The sequence below is a fragment of the Apteryx mantelli genome, chromosome 3 (assembly GCF_036417845.1).
Source record: "Apteryx mantelli isolate bAptMan1 chromosome 3, bAptMan1.hap1, whole genome shotgun sequence".
NCBI lineage: Eukaryota > Metazoa > Chordata > Aves > Apterygiformes > Apterygidae > Apteryx > Apteryx mantelli.
Window position 1 is genome coordinate 23,896,979 of NC_089980.1, and position 12,040 is coordinate 23,909,018.

Genomic DNA, 12,040 nt, shown 5'->3' on the forward strand with positions numbered 1-12,040 from the left:
CTTCTCCCTGGCCCATGCTTGGAGACAAAAAACAGAAAAAGGGGAGAAGAAAAAAAAAGGGGCAGGAGGGCATTTAGATCCTTGCAGGAGGTAGCTACCACTTTTCCCTTTATTCGAGAAATCTCTGTCTCCCTGGCAGTGCAGTTGGTCTCATGTTGTGAGATAGGTGTATTATTTGGAGCTTTGATCTTGATGAGCTGTGAGATGAGGAAAGGGCTGCAAACGGACTGAGCTGGGATCTATAGATGATGGTGTTTCATCCTAGATGCTCCTGACAGAAGTGGTGCATAAGATCTTCAGAGCCCAGAGCAGAGAAGGGAGCCCCTTGGCTTTAGTTAAAAGCGAAGTGCAGCTTGGTCTTATGTCGTCTATGTTTAAAGCTGACCCTGACTCTAAGTAATAGAATACTTCTGAATATATGGGGATGGGTGGCATGAACTGTAGCTGTAAGGTTTTTTTTTTTTTTTTTTTTTTTTGGGGGGGGTGGGTGGGTTGGTTCTCCTGCCTGTCATGCTCACAACTAAATAAATACACAGTAAATAATTTATTCCAAATGAAGAACATCATATAATCAGGAGGAAATGTCTGCAAAATTTTGAGGCTTAGGAATGTTCTCTGTTACAGCCTGCCTAGGCAGAAGCTTTGTGTTTTTTCTCTTGATGCTCGTGCTCACTGTCCTTTTGCAGCTGTAATGCTGGAAATCGAGACACTTGGATAAAATTCCACAAAAAATGAGTCTGGGGTCAAAAGCAGGTGTAGCATGTGCTCTCCAAGTCAGCATCATATTCATTCTTGAGTGAGAAATAAGCCTACACTTCTGTCCACCTCTCCTGGTAAGGCGTTTGTAGGCTGACATGTAGCTGGTGGTTTGAAATGCGTGCGCGTGCTCTCTGCTGTATTGTGCCCTGCCAGCAGCATCGCCCTCATCTCCTGGTGTAAGCAGGCCATTACGCACAGCATGATCTCTAACACAGCAGGAGTGTTTTATGTTACTAGAAGCTCTTGTGAAGTCAAAGGTTTTTTTGTTTTTTGTTTTTTTTTTTTTTTTTAACTACCTGCCCCCCGCCCCCCCCCCAACCTGCTGGGGGAAAAGAAAAAGCATATCCCTACAGATCGGAAAACCATTTGTGTCTACTACCAATGCTGAGTGTAGATTCCCTTCTCCTTCCATAGACGAGTATATCTTCACTTTCTCAGTGCATGTTTGTGTTGATATATCTTCTTTTTCATGAAAGTGTCCCAAGTAAAACCCCACAGGAAAGTGTCTACTGTGTACACACTCCACAACAACTGCAGGCTAACTTCATTTGCTTCAGTAATAAATGTTATCCCTTGGTTTTGCCCTCTCTACCTTTTGCTCGTGAATAATTGGGATACTTGATCCCCTCTCCCAGCAGACTGGGTTTGCTAGAGATTTTGTCAAGTACCTTTGAATTTTCCTTAGCATCTGTTGAAGCTGATGGGCAGAATAAATGTCTCGTTTAACAATTGCTCTTTACTGTGTGGACTATTTTAAGAAGAGAGGATGGACTGAGACTGCATAGCAGCAGTCATCAGGTAAGAGATGGTTCATTCTTTTCCCTGTACTGGAAGAGGAAGGCAGAAGAAATGTTATTTACAGTCCTGTTCAGGCCTCCTGTCTCAATGCATCATTGCCTGGCAGCTGAGACCTTGTCAAGCAGCTTGGGAGTGGGGACGTTGCCAGATGAACACATGGGCACAGACGCAGGCAGCTAGGACGCTGTCTCGTGGCGCGCGTGAGCACACATTCTGGATGGCAGCCTGGGAGTCCCAGCTGGGTGCATCCCCGGGACTGCTTATGGCAAAGGAGCTGTGTGTCAGGCCATCGAAAGGCTGGAGGGACTTCAAACAGTTCCCGTGCCTGCTAATTCGGGGCATGGAAGAGCTGCCAGGCTGAGGCACGCGCAGCCCTAAGGCTTCAGGCTCGTGCTTAGCCGCGAAGCAGGTACAGAATTGGCAGCAGCAAGCGAGCGCGAGCTTCCCTGTGCCGACTTGCACCGTGGCTTACCCGGAGGGGCTGTCTCCAAGGGCGAGCGGATGCGGGTTACGCTTTGCGCCTCGTTGCGTCAGGGCTCTGCTGAGCCTGCGAGCGTAGGTGAGGGTAGGTGCACAGAGGAGGGGAGACCTCTGGCAGTGCTGGCCTGGGTGTGCGGGCAGGCATATGGAGCACGAGGATGCCAGACTAATGCCTGCCCTGCTCTCCCAGGAGGGCAGGGGGAAAGCTGGGACTTTGCCAGCCAGATATGAGTGACGGGAAAGTCCAGGGTGTTACTCTGAATGATACTGCCATGGATGCACGCCCTGTCTTGCAGGAGATAACCGGCGAAGCTGGGCTCGGTTTGGTCGGCAGGGCTTTGCAGCGTTCCTGGAGCCTGAGCCGAGCCGCAGGTCGGCAGCGCGGTCATAGTCATGACTGGTCTGACACCAGCTCTGCCCTACTGCTGACTTGAACTGGGATTGAACTAGATTGGGGGGGGGGGGGGGCAGGCGATCGGTCAGGTGTTTCATGTGATGTGTAGCAACAACCATGGGGAGGTTTTAAATGATGTGTACGCTTGCAAAATGTGTTTTCTGCTCCCTTCTGCCCCCTAACCTTTTCGGGTCTCCATGTGCAGTAATGCAGTAGTGCTAGAAATGAGCAATGGGATTTTTCTTCTCCAGAGCTGGGGAGGAAGGGGGAGCTCACTTTCTTTTAGTGAGTTTGGGATGGGTTTTTGGTGGTGCCACTCCCTTCCCGATGACAAAGGAGTCCTTCCTGCTTTCCCGTTCCTTGGTATGTGAAATGCTTTAAACTGATAGGTCCTTCCACTCGTTTTGATGATATTGGACTTGCACTCTGATTAAGAGCCAGCTACGCTGTGCAGCTCAGACTTAGTGAAGTCGTCAGTTAAGAGGTGTTTTCTCTGTCTGGTGTCAGCTTGAAGCCTAACAGGCACCGAATCCCTCTAGAGGAGGGCACATCTGTTCAGGAATCTGATCTCATTTCTGCCTTACAGATCCTCCAACTAAATGGACCATTTGCTTTCATGAAAGTAATTGCTTTGAATGCTGTGGAAAAAGAAGCCAAAGCCACAGACAGTATCTAACCTCACTAGTGTTTATTCGATAAATTAATAAAATGAGTGCTACCCTACTTGTGTTTTAGTTCGCAACAGTGAAATAATCTATTTTTAAGCCATCTTGGCTATAGCCAGCCACAATTTTTTTAATGTAAAAAGTCTGGCTACTCATGCAGATATCAGTTATACTGCACCCATGAGCGTGATGGAGCCCAGGCATAACAGCTCCATGGAAATGCATCTGCTCCTCCGCGCTGACGGGAAGCAGGTCTAGTCCCTCCGTCCCCCTTGTGGCGCTGGGTTTGAATTTTTCCCCTGGTCTCGGTTACCTGAATGACAGGAGATCCTTTAAAACACGATGGTAATAGTAGAGGGCCGTTGACCTTGCCACCTCGTTTCCCGAAGCTGCTCTGCCCTTCCTGCCCGGCTGTTGTGCCGGTGAGGAACGCCATCTCTGGATAGAAAGCAGCAAGCTGGTAGCCCCCGAATCCTGGAAACTTGGGTCATGCAGACTCTGTGCTGTCACTGTAACTTTCTCCAAATAAGAAAGCTAGGCATCGTAATTACCTTCTTGCTGGAAGGCTTCTTCCCTCCCCTGCTGCTCACCTGTGCAGTCACCCTGCCCCTCTCTCTGCCGCATCTTTAGCCTCTCTGCCCCGTTTGCGCCGTAAAGGAGAAATATGGCTGCGCGCCCTATCTGAAACGAGCTGCTGTTAATCTTTCCTCATGCACAGACTTCCTCGTCTCCCTCTCCTCCTGCCAGCAAATCCAGCTAGTCCTTGGCCTTTCATGTGGCAGGCAAGATGCGCCTTATTTCGGCTGGTTACCACTGCTGCTGCAGTGACTTCTCTGGCTAAGGCCATTTCCTCTGAAGCTAGCAACACCATTTCATTACAGTACTTGATTTCCCCTCCCACCTCGGGATTCCGGGATGAGGTTGGATAGATGCTTTTATATGCATAAATCTTCCCCCCGCAGCCCTCGGAGGGCTGGGGAAGGTAGGTTGCCTTAGATGTACTTGTTATTGCCTCTTTTTTTTTAAGGGGAGAAAAAGTGTGTGGATTCATCAGAAACAGTCTTTTTTACATAAGTATAGCTGCACTAACAAAACTTTCAAGCTTATTGCTATTACCTAGGCTACAGCCACCGAGGGCTAACCCAGGACCTTACTTTAACAGGTGTGACATGCTGCGAAGCAGAGAATTACGATTTTTCTCCCTCTTGTGCGTGTGCACACGCCTACTTTTTGTTCTGTCCTTTTCCTGGCCCCTCCTCACCCACTTGTGAGAGCTGGGTTTGCAGTTCTGGGGCAGACACAACACAGTCCTAATGATGACCTCTTTCTCGGGTATCTTTCATTAGATACTAAAGAGCTCGTTTAATTTCTCTAATAGCCCACCAGCCTACTATCATATTGAGAGTCCAGCATGTACTTTACAAACACCTCAGAGTCAAGGTATGTGCCTCAGGTTCCAGTTTACAAAGATTGTGTGCAAATGAGGCGAGGAATGGGGTACAGTAAAGCCAATGACAGAGCAAATGTCCAATTTCAGCAGCTTTCTGTGTTGATTTGACATTGTGCAGAGAGGCAGTAGCTCTTAGTTCCAGCAAAGATTTCTTGAGTGTTTGTGTTTTTTACTACCAGACAAATGAAGATGGATCCTACTGGGGACTAGAACTACCTGTGCTTTGCTTCTCCAGCTTGAGGAATATGGACATCCACCCCCAAGGTGGAATTTGTTCAAGTAGATGTCATTTCTCCCTCTGAATCTATGTCCATGCCCAGTACAAGTGAGAGAAAGCTGGTGCAGAGAAAGAAAGCAAAGAAAGTTAGCCCTGTTAATTTAGACTGTTAGCCCTGTCCCATGAAAAATGATAGTAGTAGGAAAAATGTTTAGCTTTGGGCTTCCAGAAAAGTATAACACAAAGTTAAAACAACCTTCCCAATACTTGACCAGCAGAAAAGCCTGGTCCCCAGCCACCCTGGCCAATGTGTGCTAAGCTGGTACCAGTAAAACCTGTAAGTTGCCCTTGATGCTTATCGTTGTGGGGAATTGCAGGTGAAGGTGTTCCTGCACCTTCTTTGCTGCCTTGCTTGGGGGCTTGTCTCTGCTGAGCTTTGCTCCACAACTAAGTGGTCACAGCAAGAGGTACGGCAAATCCACCTGTGCAGATTCGTCCAGTGCCACTTCAGTGAGCAGGGAAGGACGAACATAGCAAACCCATGGGGCCGACAGGGCAGGACACCTCTGACATTCACCCACGGCGTGAATGTGGCAGGAATGTGACCAGCAGTGAGTGTGTGCCAAAGTCCGGTGCCTGTGTCCGTCCCACACCGATGTCCCCGTACCTCTGTCCCGTCGCATCCACCTTGCACCTGCAATGACTGCAAGCCTGCTCTCAGCTTGCACTGCATCAAAATGCCACCGGTGAATGTGACGGGACAGAGGTACGGGGACATCGGTGTGGGATGGACAGTGTGGACTGTGCTTGCGGTTCCTCAGCTCTGAAATACTGTTTGGCATCAACATTTCATCACTCACTTTCCTTATGCTTCTCTCCGTGCCGCAACCATGCTGCTTGCTGCTCTTCCTGAGAACAGCTTATGCCGGCTCTGCCAGACGGCGGGAAGGTTGGACAAAGTCTGGAGCTTGCTTTTAAGAAGGTAAACAGTGAGCAGGCAAGGTACGCAGTAAGCAGTTTGGCACCATGTGGAACTGCCTTATTTAGCGCCACGGTACTACTGTCATCCTCAGGATGCAGCCTGGCACTAAACACTTCTCCAGTTGGTTTAATTATGATGTGTTGTTTCTGAGAAGCTGCTGCTTTGATATCAGCATTGTGAAAGACTCGCATGGTACCCATGGCTAGATCCCATGGGTGCTACAGCTGCTGGACTAAGGTGCCACATCTCAGCTGCTGCGTAGAGCTTAGTAAGATGCTGAGCTACACCTCGGAGGTAAAGGCAGCCCCCCCCCCCCCAAAAAAAAAAAAAAAAGTCTCTAGCTATTGGTACTTACACAATGCCGCAGTTTTTTGGTGCTTCACATATTGACAAGGAGCCTTTTGGAAAGCTTTTTGTATCAAATACAAATGGAACCAAATATAACGAGCCACAGGGTGGAGCGAAAGTATGGCAGAGAGGCAGATAACAGCTCTCCCACATTGTTTTCGTGCTGTGCTTGTGACATGTGTCAGCCCGGGGTAGAGACACCTGAACTTGCCCCGTGAGCCCAGGAACAGGCTTTCCCTTCCTTATATCCTGCCCTTGACGCTGACTTTCTCAATAGACTTGGGCAAGTTACATCCCTTCTAGATTTCCCTCATCTAAAAATGGGCTTTTCCTTCACAGTGGTGCCAAGAAGGCTGTTACTGACCATTTGTAAAGCACACCGAAGAACGACCCGCTGATTCAGGAAGTTTATCCCGCCCTTTATTAGACATCCTGTAAAAGCTGGAATAGGTGTGCCACTGTGCGCAAAGCACGAGTTTTGGTAGGAACGAGGGGGAGGTCTCTCTTGGCCACCTGAGAGAGGAGCGTGGCCTTTGCATACTGCGCTCTGAAATCAGCACTGCTCTCTGCTGAATGTTGCCCGGTTAGGTAATTTGGTGAAGTAAAACTATCTTTATCACAAAGGTTAAGGGAGCCAGAAGAAACTGGTTCATAAAATGGTATTAGTGCAATGTGAAATACAATCTACTGATGGAAATCTCCTTGAAGCAACATCTCTGAATTCCCTGCTGCTTTAAATGTTAGCGTAGATTTTAATAACATTACTTATATTTCTGAATGGATTCAAACAGCAGGAAACACACCCACCTTATTTAAAGGCAGCTAAATAAGCATATTTTATTTACCAAAATATCATAATGCTCTTTTGGCTCTTAGACCTGTCCTTGGTGTCAACAGTGTAGGTTCCTGTGTCGCTGGTGGGTAAGTGGCTGCACATTGCTGATGTCAGCAGATGAAATGGATTTTTAAATGAGAAACAGTGACATCTTTGGCTGAGGATTTTGGCTCTACTTTGGGACTGTGCAATTAGCCAGTGATAGCTCAAGATTATTACATTAAAAATATATTTTTTAACTACAGCTAACTGATTCTCGCAGGAAATTAGCATGCAATGAACCATTTACCCTCTATTTATCATTACACTTTGCTAAATGAAATCAGCGCTGTCAAGCTGTGCGTTATTGTATCTTCACTAAGATTGGTGAATCTCCTCTTACCTCCGTGGCGTCAGGCTATGGTTTTGGAAGGCAGGGGCTAACTCCCCATCTCTTGCCCACGGGAGGCTCCGGCTACAGTTTGGTGCCGCTCGACCAGCGGGACAGCCGGCCACCTGGCTCTGTGGACGCGACCGGAGGGCAAACGCTGCCGAACGATTTCAGTTATTTTGTGCATGCTCTGTATACCCTGCTTCTCCGTGTTCCTTATTGCTGCTTTCCTTTTCCTGCCTGCCTGCTGCTCAGCCTGTGAAGCCAGAGCCATGTGCATCCCCCCGGGGCATATATCAAAACGAGACCTTCCCTGGCGGTGGCTCTGGGCTGGCTCTGCTGCAAACAGCGAGAGGAGCATGCCCCTGCTTGACTGATAAGTTAAGCAGATGTTTAGTATCTAGATCTTATTTCTGGCAGGCAGAAAAAAGAGGGAAGGCAAAGAGGAGGATTTGCTCTCCTCCTTAACAGCCAGTAATGCCTATGCAGGCCGCCTGCCTTTGCAACAGCAGCCTGCAAATTTAGTGTCAACAGCTGCTCTTGAGATACTGGCTGTACTGCAAGAACGGCACCTCCCAGGAAGTTCGCGCGTGTGTGAGGCTGGCTCCAGCCGCAGAGATGGAAAGGGCTAAAAGGATGCTTCAGAGCCAGCAAAGAAACGCCAGAGCAGGAGCATGCTGGAAGCTTGGGGGGTTAACTGGCTCCGTCGCATCCGAGTTGACCAGTTTAACCCTCCTTAGTGCCGTTCTGCTTTATATTTATTTCTTACAGGAGAAGCTTGATTTTCTTCATAACTTCCCTGTGTGATGGGCTTGTTGTTATCTGTTGTCATTATTATTCCCCAAGGTTACACACCATCTCTGTGATAGAAATGCAACCATAAGGACGAGCTGAGCACTCTTGACTCGTCCCGTTTTGCATTCATCCAGACACCTTTGCCCTCACGCGCAAACATCAGCAAGGGGAAAACATGCCATTGGCAGAGGAATTTAATAAGCTTTGTTGGTATAACAGGGATTTCCAGGCACAAAGCAAGAGCCAGTTCATGTATAAAGGCCATTTAGTGAGATGCCCCTAGTTAAGGAGAATATGAATAGCACTGTACCTCGGCTGCGCGCGGCTAAGATGGGGTGGCTTGCTCCTTTTCTTCTGAGGAGTCGGGGGCAGAGCTGGAAGCTCCGATTTTCCTCGGGTCTCCATCCTGGGCTCAAAATAAGAGGTCATCCGTCCTCCTTGCCAGGTTAATCCCCCCCTTGAGTTCATCCGTGAAAACAGTTGTTGAAATAACCTGTCCTGGTCTATTTAAACTGCTTTAGCTGCACGACCGACATCTACGTGAGCGCGAGAAGGACAGTAAAGCCGCCGGTCGGCGGTGGAGCCGCTGGCTCCGCGGCCAGCAGGGCTCCGTGCAGCAGGCTGCAGCGCTGGCCTCCGCGCTGGCGCTGTTAAACGCGGAGCGGTTCAGGAGAGGAACGGGAAGGACGGCGGTGCGTTTTCCAAGCTGTCGCAGCATAAACAACGGCCCTAAGCCCCACGCTTCATGAGGAAAAGTTCCCTTTCAGCAGCAGCGCAATGGTCAACACAGTGGGATGCCCCCAGCAAAAACCATCTCGGAGCCGCGCCAGGCAAAACACCCGCGTGCCGTGGCGTGCCGCAGCGCTCAGCAAGGAGCTAGGTAGGCTGCGTGTGCGCACAGGGGCCGCTTTGGCAGTTTTCTGTTCTTTTTATAAAAAATAAATAAATGAAACGAAGAAGAACTGGGGGGAAGGGACTCAAGCGGGAGGACGTCAGCCCAGGGCACCGACTCGATTGAGAGAGAGAGCAGGGCGCTCGTGCGCAGGACAAAGCGACTCCGCAGAGCGCGGCCGCGTTCCCGAGAGCTGGGGGGACGTTCGGAGGAGCTCGTCCTTCCGGCGACGCTCCTGGCGGAGGCGGCCGTCTCGGCCCCCGGCAAGGCCGAGCGCCTCGTGGTGGAGATCACCGTTGCGGCTCTCGCAGCTCCTGGGCTTGATCGCTCGCCTGGAGCCACCGGCGGCGGCAGCTGAAGAGGAGGAGATGAAGGCCCGGGAAAGGTGATCTCGGTGGCTCAGGCTAGGATGACTGCATAGCTCTGTGAGACGGGGCTGGAGAAATATGGGTCTTTCTTTAAAACCACAGGAGCTGTGGCAGGGAGAGGGGGCGAAAGAGCAAGAGGGGTTGGATGGGCCACGGGGCAGGTGGGGGTCTTGGCTGCGTCACCGCGCATGCGGACGCGTGCGGTCGGAGGGGCTGAGGGCTGGTCCGCACCGGCGCGGCTGAGACCCAAATCCTCGCGCCCCTCGCGCCGCCCTCGTGTCTCCCAAAGCACAGGATCCTCAGGGCATTATTACAGTAATAAAGGCTTAAAATAAGCTGTTGGAGGCTATTCTGGCACCCGAAGCTTTGGGGTATCCCTTGGTCAGGCCTTCGGGATGAGGAAGAGGGCGACGTTCAGCCGTGGGCTGCCTCCTCCTCTTCCTCCCTTGCTTGAACGCGTGGCCGAGTGCCTTGCAGCGACACGGGGGCCTGCGTGCTAGCGAGGAGACACGCAGCGGGGGCCGGTCGCATCGCTGCGCTTAGAGATGGGGATTAAAACCTGCCGAGCCTCTCCGCTGGTCGCTGAGGGAAGGAAAAGGAGGAAATCTGGATGCAACGAATTTTGCCAGCTCGCGGCGCGTACGCCGCGGCCGAGGCGCTTGCCACAAGCAGCCCAAATCCTGCCCGGGGCTGGCTGCCCTCCGCGCTCGCTCCTGCAGCGAGAAGACGCTTGCTGCTGTTACAGTAAAGCATGTCTAAGCATTTGCATGATGACAGCTTTAATGAGACGATAGTTTTCTGACGACGCATATAATCTTGTCATGTTCCCGACAAATTAATGCTTCTGAAAGAATTTTTTAACTGGCTAAAATGCTAACCGTTATTACCTCACGGCTTATTAATATTTTGGTGCATGGTAGCACCACTGCAATAACTCCAAGAAGTGCTGCGTATTAACATGTCTTCTCCTGTCAGCGTATGCAAGTATCATGTGTGGGAAGTGGCTGATCCGAATAATTCCAGTAGCTTCGTCGGCATCTCTTGTCACGTGTATGGGGACGGGAGAAGCCACACGCACGGGAACGCTTAGCAAAACACCGCGGGTCCGTCCCGCGAAGCGCTTTCGTCGGCATGCGTCAACCGTCTACTGCCAGCCATGTCAACGGGGGGGGGGGGGGGGGGGGGGCGAAAGGAACAGCCGCATGGCGTGGGTTGCAAAAGTTACGCACTGTGCGGTAGGTGCCTCTGCGCTGCATGAGCTAATGAAAACACAGGACAAGGTTAAAAAAAAAAAAAAAAAGAAAGCGGTATAGTTAGGATGTCTTCGTATGACCTTTTCTTTCCACACCGGCTGGCGTTCGTAGGACTAGTGCTGCCCGGCGCCGCTTTTGAGCGAGACCGTGGCGAAGCTCGGCGTTGCTGGTGGGGGGGGGGACGAGCGGCGGCAGTGCGGTGGCGCGGGCCGAGGGCGGCTGCAGAGCCCGAACGCAGCTCGGCGCGGTAGCCGGGCCTGCCCCTCCCAGGGCCCCTGCCGGCCCCGGCTCGCGGGCGGATGGCGGAGAGGGGGCAGGATGAGGGCCGGAGGCGCTCTTCCTCTCGCGTCGCCCGAAAGAGTTTGTTTTCGCTCCAGAAAAATACGGCTGCTTCTGCAAATAATGGGAGGTGGCAAACTGCGAGCGCTGCCAATATCCTGTCCGCTTCTGGCACCGCCGCCGCTTTTCCGGTGCGCTCCTTGTGTGGAAATAAACAGGCAATTAAACGAAAAAGGAAAAGAAAAAGCTTTAAAGTAACTTTCTGGACTAGCCGAGCCTCTAGAAATCCCCCCGAGGGCCCAGGTGCGAGGCGGCGAGTCTGCGGCCGCAAGCGAGAGGCCGTGGCCAGCGCTTTCCGATGGCGAGTGTTTTGGGGAGCATCGCACCCCTGCTCAGGCAGCCCGGCCCTGCGGGCGCCGCGCGGAAATGCCGCGGGCAGAAACAAACGACACAAAACACCCCCCCCCCCCCCCCCCAAAATGCAAACTCTTTGCCCACGGGACAGCAACGTGCTTTTAAAGTGAAACTCTTCCTTTGCGTCGTGGCTCTTCCGGTTTCCTTGTCCTGTTGAAAACATAAATGAAAGGTCAGCCTTAATAATATTATTTTAAGTTTTTTTTTTTTTTTTTTTTTGGTGTGTGAACTGCATTAGCGGTTTGTTTTCGCCGAGCTGCGTCATCAGCTCCCGCAGAAAGGGCAAGAGCTTTCGACGACTAGTACGGTGCTAAAATTGTTTAGGAGTAACTTCAGCAGCGCAAAAGCAGGTTCCTCTGCTTATAAGTTAAAGATGCCCTTAAAAAAAGCCTTCTCGCTGCTCCAGGTGAGGGAGGGACGCGACCTTCCTCCCGCGAGCGGGATGGTGGCTCCAGCCGTAGCCAAGGTGAGATGGGGCTTTAACCCAGGGCAGGACGAGCTGTGTCCCCCTCCATGCAAAGCGTTGCTGCTCCCACCATCCCCCCCCCCCCAACCTTGTTTTCCCTGCCCCCAGGCTCGCACTGCGCCAGCTTCCCCAGCTGCACAAGGCAAGACGGCGCTGACTGCTTATTTTTTCAAAGGAAAAAAACCTTTGGGGGGGGGGGGAAAATGCAGTTTTAAAGTGGCTTTAAATGCACCAGGCAACCCTCTGCTGCTCGCTCTGCAAGCCCCTTGGCGCGT